Source organism: Silene latifolia, chromosome 5, assembly GCF_048544455.1.
Source record: "Silene latifolia isolate original U9 population chromosome 5, ASM4854445v1, whole genome shotgun sequence".
NCBI lineage: Eukaryota > Viridiplantae > Streptophyta > Magnoliopsida > Caryophyllales > Caryophyllaceae > Silene > Silene latifolia.
The window spans coordinates 34,991,434-35,001,815 of record NC_133530.1 but is presented as its reverse complement, the minus strand read 5'-3'; positions in this window follow the sequence as shown (position 1 = coordinate 35,001,815).

Genomic DNA, 10,382 nt, shown 5'->3' with positions numbered 1-10,382 from the left:
CATTCTTTTCAAAACAAGACTCAATTGCAAATCAATCAACCCTTTATTAGATACAAACACGCCATTCTTTTCTTTTTATTTTTCACTTCATTTTTTTTCTTTTCTATTTGATTTTCTTTCTTGCATTTTTTATGACTTGTTCACCTCTCATTAAGAAAAAATAGCCAAAGTTGCATTTCACTCATGTGGCATTAAGATCATACGCCTCAAGTAGAGTCAATATTTCAATCCAAATATACTCCACAAAATAACCACAATGACGAACTACTCAACCAAGGTGAGTTGTTTATGGGATGTAGTTATTTTGTTGGTAATAAAAACGATAAGGCTTAGGCTCAAAATTGGTTAACAAAAGGAAACAATTAACTCAAGGGCATAACAAAGGCTTATTTGGCTATTGTGAGGTTACTTTATTGAACAAAATTGTCTCAATATGCACATCAACACTTCTACGGAATCAAGTAATGAGCTCCATACTTGTGCATTTTGACATGACACACCACGCAAGGAGAACTACTCACAATTACCTAACGGGACCGGTTTGATGGACCGGCTATATGGAGGTTCTATCCTCACATTTGAGTAGCTATGTCGGTCCTAGGTCGAGTCTCGGGTCCAATACGGTCTCACAAGGTGGTCGCAACTCGGTTATTAAGTTAGACTTCCGGGTTTTTGCAAGCAAAAGCCCTAACATGTGTCATCAAGAGGTACGAGTTATCAAAAGGGAAATGACACAGGCAAGACAAATTATCATCATTGGCAACATATGCCCTCCACATTTAGACCCTCTAAGCAATTATTTACAAACAAGATGCAACGTGTATGAAATACAACTAAACATATGAACAAGCTACGTGAATGCAAGAGTGAACACATATATACATTCCTAGTCTAAATGCACACAATATCTAGTCTTAACAGCACACCAACAACACAAGCATATCCAAAGCGGTTCCCAAAGGGAACACCCACATCACATATCCCGTCCTCTTTCATGCTTATATACAAAAAGAAAAGGAAGGATAAAGGAGAAATAATTGGAAGAATTTTACCAAACGTCTTCTCCGATGCTCTTATGTGTTGTCAATAAAAAGGCTAGGACAAATGTAATATATATAATATAAACAATTCAATATTTTTGAAATTTTTGAATTTTGAATTTTTAGGCATTTTTTTTGTAATTTTCTCAAATTAACAAGTAAATATATACAAATATAAACAATATGCACAAAATGGATATTTCCCTCCCCACACTTGAAATTTACATTGTCCTCAATGGAACAAAGTATAGGGAGAGAATAGGAAGAATAAATAACATATTTTGGTTGGTTTTTGAATTTTCCAAAGTTAAATAACATGTTTTTGGATTTTTTTGAATATTTGAAAATAAATAACATGTTTTTGGTATTTTTAAAATTTTCAAATTTTTATGGTTTTTATATAATGAATCCCCTCCCCACACTTAAAACGTGACATTGTCCTCAATGGAACAAATGTAAGGAGGGGACTAAAATGCAAGTAAAGTATAAGTAAGTAAGGGAAGAGAATATATACAATTTGGTGGTTCTTAAGGGACTCTACAAAACCTCTCATCAAAATTTTGTTACTTGAACCTCCAAGTGGCATTATCCATGTCACTCAAGGCACGGATGAGACGGTTAAAGGCTCTAGCAAAACCCTTAACTAGACACAAGTAGTGCCAAGCTATCGCGAACCGCACCCGACTTCTTTTCCAACGCTTCTTCCCGTTCTTCCTCTTACTCCTCTCGGTATTGTTTCTAGGATCCTCTTGGTGACTAGGATAGTCCATTTCAATGTAGTGGCTAGAAGGAGAGAGGGACGGAATCTCATAAACTTCATAAGAAGAGGGAATGTCCACATGGTCCTCAAGACAAAGGAAATGGTGGAGAATAGGAGGTGGAGGAGTCAACTTCTCATCTTTGAGGTTCAAATTGCTACCATTCATATCACATTCAATTTGACTCTCCATGTGAATCGAACCATTTCCGAAGAGAAGACTCTCAATTTCTTCCAAGCTATTGTCAAAACTACAAAGATCGTAGTTCTTCTCATGGATTCTCAACTCTCCTAATATGGCAATTTCGAATTCATCAACCTTCATTTCCCAAGTCTTAACTTCTTCCCCACACTTGTCATTGACAAGCACCTCTTCAAAGATTTCGGAAGGAGGTGGTATTGGGAGGTCTTCCTCATTATCATAGACATCCCAAATAGGGGCAACAACCTCTTCATAAATTCCCTCCCCACACTTATCATTTTGCAAGGATTCTTCATAAGTGTCCCATACGGGAGGATCAAGTTCATCTTCATCATTCGGTTCAAGGCCAATCAAGAATTCCCGATCAACCACTTTTCCAACCACAATTTCTTCTAAGACAAAATTTTCATCTTCCTTAATTTGTTCACTCACTATCTCCATTGATCCTCCTAATTCCTTCCCACTTCTCAAGGTAACCAAGTTGACTTGTTGATGAAGTGGTAGTCCATGTTTGGTGTTAAGCCCTTGAGTTGGCAAAGAATGTGGGCTTCTTTTGTTGGAGTATTTATCCTCCACAATAGTGCATGATAATATTACTAAATCTCATTAAGGAATATGCATGGGATATTTATTGGCAATACTAGTTAGCTGACCAACGTATATCGGTAACGGTTGACCAACTAGGGTTTGACGTTACTGTCGTGAGACGGCGGTGTTCAGCTAATCCCTTTCAGTCACACCTAAAGGAACGAGCCCCAACAAGAAAGCTAATTAATTGTATGAGATACAGTTTAATTAGTCCCTTGATAAATTGACTAAGAGTTAGTCGATTAATTAATTTAGAGAGATATCGAGTTGTGAACTCGAGGCGCAAAAATTATTATTTAATTATGCGATAATTGAATATTAAATTATTTGAGACGAGAATTAATAATTAAACGGTTAATTATTAAATTCGTACTAATCAATTAATGTGATTAATATTAGTACATAAAATATATGTGTAGATGTACATGTATATTTACGGAGTGTCTAAGACGGAAATAATTGGGAAACGTCTTTATCATAAAAAGATGCTAAAAACGGAAGATTTATATCGATTTGTGAGACAAATTGTAAAATTGAAATGGGCTCATAAGAGCTCCATTTAGACGGTCCAAATAATAGAAAAGGGAGCATCATGATTAATCTATTGCATGCTTTTTCTCTCTTTTTCGTTTTGGTCGTCCCAAATCTTTTTTTTCTCTAATCCATGCTTAGCTCCATTGGGTGCATGCAAAAGAGAAAAAAATGACACTCCACCATCTCCTCATCAAACCGTCCACCTCTCCATACACTCCAACACTTGCGTTGTTCATTTTTCCACTCTTGTCTTGCATGTGGAAAAATCATTATTGTTCTTCTCTCTAAAAATCAAAAATATATTATTAAGAGTTACTAATTCAAAATAAAATTACTACGAGTGTTAGTAATAGATTTGTATATTTTTCAAGGGCAATCTTACATAATATCTAGTTAATCTATATATATACATAAAAGAGAGTTTTTTCGAGCGATTCTAGAGCGTCCACATCATCAAAAATTAATTTAGGAAAGTTTCATAAATAATATTTTCCACATAAAAAATAAAGTGGAGAATCTTTTAATTATTATAATATCTATATTTCCTATTTTATATTCATGAGAAGTTTCTAATTTTTATATAAAAACTTTGACATTTCATCTGGCAAAAAAATGTCGTTATAAAAATTATGAAAATAATATAATTAGATTTGTGGCAAAAAATGCTTTCATTAGAGTATAGATTTCATATGATTTGCACATACGAGTATTAAAGATGGTGTACTTCTTTTAATATGTTATATGTCCCACATTGAAAAACAATGTTAGTGTGGTGATTATAATACGTATAAATTATATAATTGTCCTACATCAAAAGATTAACATAAGGTGGATGATCCTATGATTATAAATAGAAGTCATCATTGGAACCTATATACCAACCAAAAACCTTTTGAGTCTCTTAAATATTGTTTTGGAGAGCTCTTAAGAGTTTATATCATTATCTTCACAGTATGATATATACATATTTTTTCTATATTATGTATTATATTCAAGTGATGTTTATAATCTTTATATAAAAACTTATACATCTCATTTGCCAAAAAAATATTATAAAAAAAAACGTGCGAATATTAATAAATAATACTCCCTCCATTCAAGACCAAATACAACATTTTCATTTACACACTTGCCAAGACACAAATTACAACGTAAATATCTTTAAGTTTACCTTATAAAAAATTTAAAATTTGATATTCTCATTGTACTTTATAGGTGGATCAAATAAGATCCCACATAACCATATTTTGTCTTACATATTGCAAGGAATCGTAAAGATTTTATTCGTTCATGAATAGTGTAAAAAAAGGAATGTTGTATTTGGTCTTGAATCGAGGGAGTATAGTATTTGCTCATTATTATTAACCTGAGTTAGATGTCGAATTATGTACGAAAAAGATGGTGTATTTCTAAGTATGTTATTTGTCCCACATTGAAAAATATGTTGGTGTGGTGAATATATTACGTATAAATAATAGAATTGTCCCACATCGAAAGTTTAGCATAAGATGGGTGATCATATGATTATAAATAGAAGGTATCCTTAGAACCTAAATAGCAACCCAAAACCTTATGAGTCTCTTAAACATTGTCTTGAAGAACTTTTAAGAGTTTATATCATTAACTCCACGATATGATATATATATTTTTTATATGTCCAAGTAATGTTTATAATTTTTATATAAAAACTTATACATCTCATTTAGCAACAAAGTAACATAATTATTTTTTTTGAAAAATTATATAATTAGATTCGTGGTAAATAAATACTAGCATTAGAATATAGTATCATATTATTTGCACATATTTTAATTACGATAAGAAGTTAAAAAAAATGTATTATACGAATATTAATAAATAGTACTCCTATAGTATTTGCTTATTATTATTATTATTATTATTATTAAATTGGGTTAGATGTCGAATTAGGTGTGAAAAAGATGGTGTATTTCTAAGTATATTGTTTGTCCCACATTGAAAAATAATGTAGGTGTGGTAAATATACTACATATAAATAGTTGAATTGTCCCACATTAGAAAATTATCAGGAGGTGAGGTATCACATGACTATAAATATGAGTCATAACTTAGGGGTATCAACCCAAAATCTTTTGAATCGCTTAAAAATTATCTTAGAGAGTTATTATAAGAGTTTGTATTAACGGCAAACCTTAGTTACAACAATACCATACAAATATTAATCACGTAGATATTTATAAAAGCGATTATATATTACTATATTAGTGATATTATAATGTTTATTTTAAGACAATCGATAGTATAATAACTTTATTTAAGACAAAGTCATAATTAAAAAATAAAATGGGTGCTAAATATACATAAATTTGTTTGTGTCATATAATGATAATCTCTGCACTAAAATAGAAAATTTATGAATTATAATACAATCAAGTGTTGCATAAAAAGATCTTGAATCCACAAACAAATCAATAATGAGCTTTTTTACTTTGATAAATAGTAGAATTAAATCTTTTTAACTTTCAAATATAGGTAATTATTATGCCTCTTACATTTGAGTAACTAAAATACATCATAATTTTTAACCATTAATCAAAATCGCACCAGAAAAAAGAAATATTTTGCATTTGTTTATATATTTTATTGTCCCTCAATTACATCTTAAAAGTCGTGTTAGGAAAAAAAATTGTAATTTAAATCATATCATTTGTACATATTTTAATTATGACAAAAAATGGAAAAAACGTACAAATATAAATAGATAGTATAATATTTTCTCATTATTCAATCGGGTTGGATATCGAAATAGGTGCAAAAAAAGATGGTGTACTTTTTCGTGTGTTATTTGTCCCACATTGAAAAATAATGTAGGTGTAGTAAATATACTACATATAAATAGTTGAATTGTCTCACATTAGAAAATTCACATAAGGTGGGGTGATCTTAAAAATTAATTTAGGAAAGTATTATAAATAATATTTTTTGATGTAAAAAATAAAGTAGAGATTCTTTTAATTATTATAAAATTTATTTCCTATATTATATTCAAGTGATGTTTCTAATATTTATATAAAAAATTTTACATTTCATTTGGCAAAAAAATATCATTAAGAAAATTATGAAAATAACATAATTTGATTCGTGGTAAAAATGATATCATTAGCGTATAGATTTTATATAATTTGTACATATATAAAATTGTGTACTTCTTAGTATGTTATATGTTACACATTGAAAAATAATGTAGGATTATATAAAAATAATAGAATTGTCCCACATCGAAAGATTAACATAAGATGTAGTGGTCTTATGATTATAAATATGTGGCATCCTTGGAACTTAGTTATCAACCTAACATCTTTTGCGTCTCTTAAATAGGATGTTTTGACTTTTGATCATATCTAAATAAATGATTAGAGATAAGATGTAAATATTAAGACCTTATAACCAATTTTTTTAACTAAGATAATAACCCGTTGCAACGCACGGGCATCCAAACTAGTATTAGTAAGATTTTGGGGTAAGTTCTTGGGTGCTTAAGAGAGGAGATGTTCTATCTTGGACACTTGAAAATGGATGATCTTGCCATTTATTTTAGGGTTTTTTGATAACTACTACCTTTGTACTACACGGTTTTAAGAACTACTACCAAAATAATTTTCGTTTAAAAACTACTACCCGTAAGTTTGATTTTTTTTAAAAACACTACCAAATCTCATCCAAACCCAATAAAACACAATTTTAACCATTTATTTTTGAATTTCCATCTTAAGTTGTAAACTTTATCCCTTTAACACTACCAATACTACCGTTTGCCAATCATTTTGGGGCAAAATCACTTTAAATTAGCTTCATCTAATTCACCTATCTAACGTAATTAAGGTAAAAAAAAGTTGCTTAAACTTCATCATATTAACTAGTTTAAGGGATAAAATTTACAACTTAGGATGTGTGGAGTCTATTGATCGAATACGAAAGAGGGGGGGGGGAGTAAATTGAGTATTAAAAATCTAACCCTACTTTTTCGAAATATATGATAAATAATTAATTACTTGATTTAATGAATTAAAATCAACTAAATAATTATTTCAAGCAATATAAAAATAACGAAAACAATAAAATAGAGAGAGACACGGGATTTTGAAGTGGTTCAGTTTCACAAGTCGAAACCTACGTCCACTATTCTCGATTAATAATTTTTAGTACTTTTCTACGGATTACAAAAATTATCAATCCACTCGTATAATCAGCACTATGATTATAACTCAGATTGAGTATCGCTAAATACTATAGTTTTCCTTCTTACGTTAATAAGAAAAGTACAGCGATAAATATGTAGATACCTCATTTCTGCACCTCCCGCAAATCCACCCGGTGATGATTGGGCCGCATGTTTGGTATACGGAACGATTTGTGACAGTTCGTAAGTTTATCGTCAAGTGATCGCTCAAACATTTGTGTCTACCTCTTAATTGTCATCTACGTGCCGATACGGTCGTTTTGGCAGTAATTAGAGTACATTTGGAGTTCGGGTAAAAAAACCGTCTTCATTTTCTAATAACCGAGTCAGAATGTTCTGGAATGTTCCGGATATTTCTATTCCATATTTTCCAATCTTTTGATCTTTGGTAAAATATCTCCCGTAATATTCACACAAAATATTAAGGAAACGAGATTAATCCGCTATTCCATAATAGAAACGCGAAATCTTTCTTCCGCAGGAGGAAACCACTGATGAAAGGACGCAGCAAGTGATGCGCCTCTTCCAAGAGATGCAGTGCCTGCTGCGCCTCTTCCTCAGTCCTTTTCTGCGTATTTTTCGTATCTTTTCGAGATTCACTTCCAAAGTTTCTCCGAAAACCCTAGTTCCTCCGTGTGATTAGTATAAATAGAGACCTTCGGTCTCACATATTTCTCACGCGAGTGTCCGCCCTTCTCTTCTCCCATTGCATTCTAGACCACGTTCTTACTTTTTGGCGTCTACGTGCTTGAACTTTCGACCACGTGAGCTCGGATCTTTCTGAGTACCAGCCTCATTTTGCATGACCGACCAATTTGACCAACTCCACATCAATCAACATTAATCAATCTTATTCGTTTTCCTCTTAGAGGGCACTTTCGTCGTACATTCGAGTCGAGCATCACTAAACGTTAACTTAGTTCATCTCGTTTCGTCAAACATGTAAGTCTAAGGGTGTAAATCCTTCTTTTGTTTATTGTTCTTTATTTATTGTAATTAATATTGTAAGATTTATGTCGAAAGTATTCTTAAATCCGATTTGTAAAACCTTGTTTAAAAACCCTTTTTACGGATTATCAGGAGACAACCGTCGAGAAAGGACGCAGCAACTGCTAGCCTCTTCGAAGAGTCGCAGTACCTGCCGCGCCTCTTCCTGAGGCTGCCGCAGTTCCTGCTTCCTTTCTTCTTCCTTCGTCTTTTGTTGTCTGTTCGTTTTCGTTTTCTTTATTTGTTCATTGTTCTTTAGCATAACAATTTGAATATGATAAGTTTAACATGTAAATATTTCACTATTAATTAATTCATCATTAAATCCCGACATAAATCCCTTATAATTCATATTTGCGGGTTTTCGTCATTAAAATCAATTCGGGTTTTTAGAGATTCGATTCATCGATATTGAGTCTCTGGAATTCGCCTTTGATATACTTTCATCTGTTATTCATCCGTCACCGTCATTAATCCATCATTAATATCTGTTTAGCCTAATTAATTTGTCTTAGTTTTTATGGCCTCAATCACATGTAAATAATATTTTAATCACTTTCACCCGAGTCAATTATTCATAATCAACCATTAAAATCACCAATGAACATTAAAGAGTTGCGGTTCCGGCTTCACAGCCAGAACTCAACCCAGGAACAGACGCAGCGACTGCTGCGCCTCTTCCAAGGGACGCAGCTCTGTTGCGCCTATTCCCGTTTGATTTCTGTCCCTGAATTCCCGTTTCTGCCTTCACCTAGTTTAATTACGTATTTAATTTCCTTTTCTTATCGAACCACGAAAGATCGTTGTTAACTCATTGAAAATGGAAAGAACCTAAATTACTCATTCAAGCCTTTCATCAAACATGTGTTGTGCACAAAACATTGCTACAACTCAAAAGACTCAATATATGTATCAACAACCATAATCAAACCATATTTTCTACACAAGTTCCCCCATCTACCTTCGTAATACACTACTCCAACATACTAATAGAAATGAGAACAAAAGATGAGAACTTTAACATGGAAATAAGAAGAACAAACATAAAGATAAGACAAGTAATTAAACTATAATAAACATGTAAACAATTGAGAGGAAGTAAATAAGAAGAAGGATTATACCAATATTAATAAAGAAGAAAACTTTGGTTGAAATAAGGAAGATGAATCTCTTCTTGTCTTCTAATCACAACCCAATAACAAGTGTAAACTAATGAGAATTGTAGAACTTGAATAAATTAAAGAGGAATTAAATTAATGATGAAGAAAGATTACAACTTTGATTAAAGGAAATTAAAGATAAAAATATTAGGGTTCTTGTTACAATAATGAGAGAGTAGGAGAGACTAATTATTCTAATCTAATTGGGTAGAATAATCTAAGGTAAACTAATGTCCGGTAATGGTAGAATAATAATAATGAGAGAGTTTATAAATATCCTACTCCTAAGAATAATAATAATAATAATAATAAATAATAATAATAATAATAATTATTATTATTATATTAATATCAATCCTAATCTCCTCTCCTCTCCTAAATGAAAGACACGACCCTTTGTTTGACTAGAAAACAGAACAAGTTAAAAAGGGCAAAATGGGGACGGCGATTGAGCAAAACGCAGCAAGGGGGAGCATGTGCCGGTTCACCGGTCGCCATTCAAGGAACCGGCAGCGAGACATTTGAAGTTTGTTGCAGAAATTTGGATTGGGTGTGGGAGCCGGGTGACCGGTAGAAGGGCCACCGGTAGGGAGCAGCGGGAATTGATGCGGGATGATGGAGCGGGACTGTGCGCCGGTGAGTCGGCTACCGGTGGATGCACCGGTAGCGAGATCTTCAGCAAAATTTGCGACTTGAACACGATTTAAGAGGAGGGAGTGTGGATGTCGGTTGTCGGCTACCGGCTAACCGGCATGGAGGTGATGCGTGGTGGCTGGGTAATGGTGTTGGGAATGAGTTGCGAATGTTGTTGCCGCCGGTGTTGGTGGAGTTGATTGTGGTGATGCGAGGCAGAGGAGGGAAATTGGTTAGTGTGGCTACCGGTATATGAAGCTGA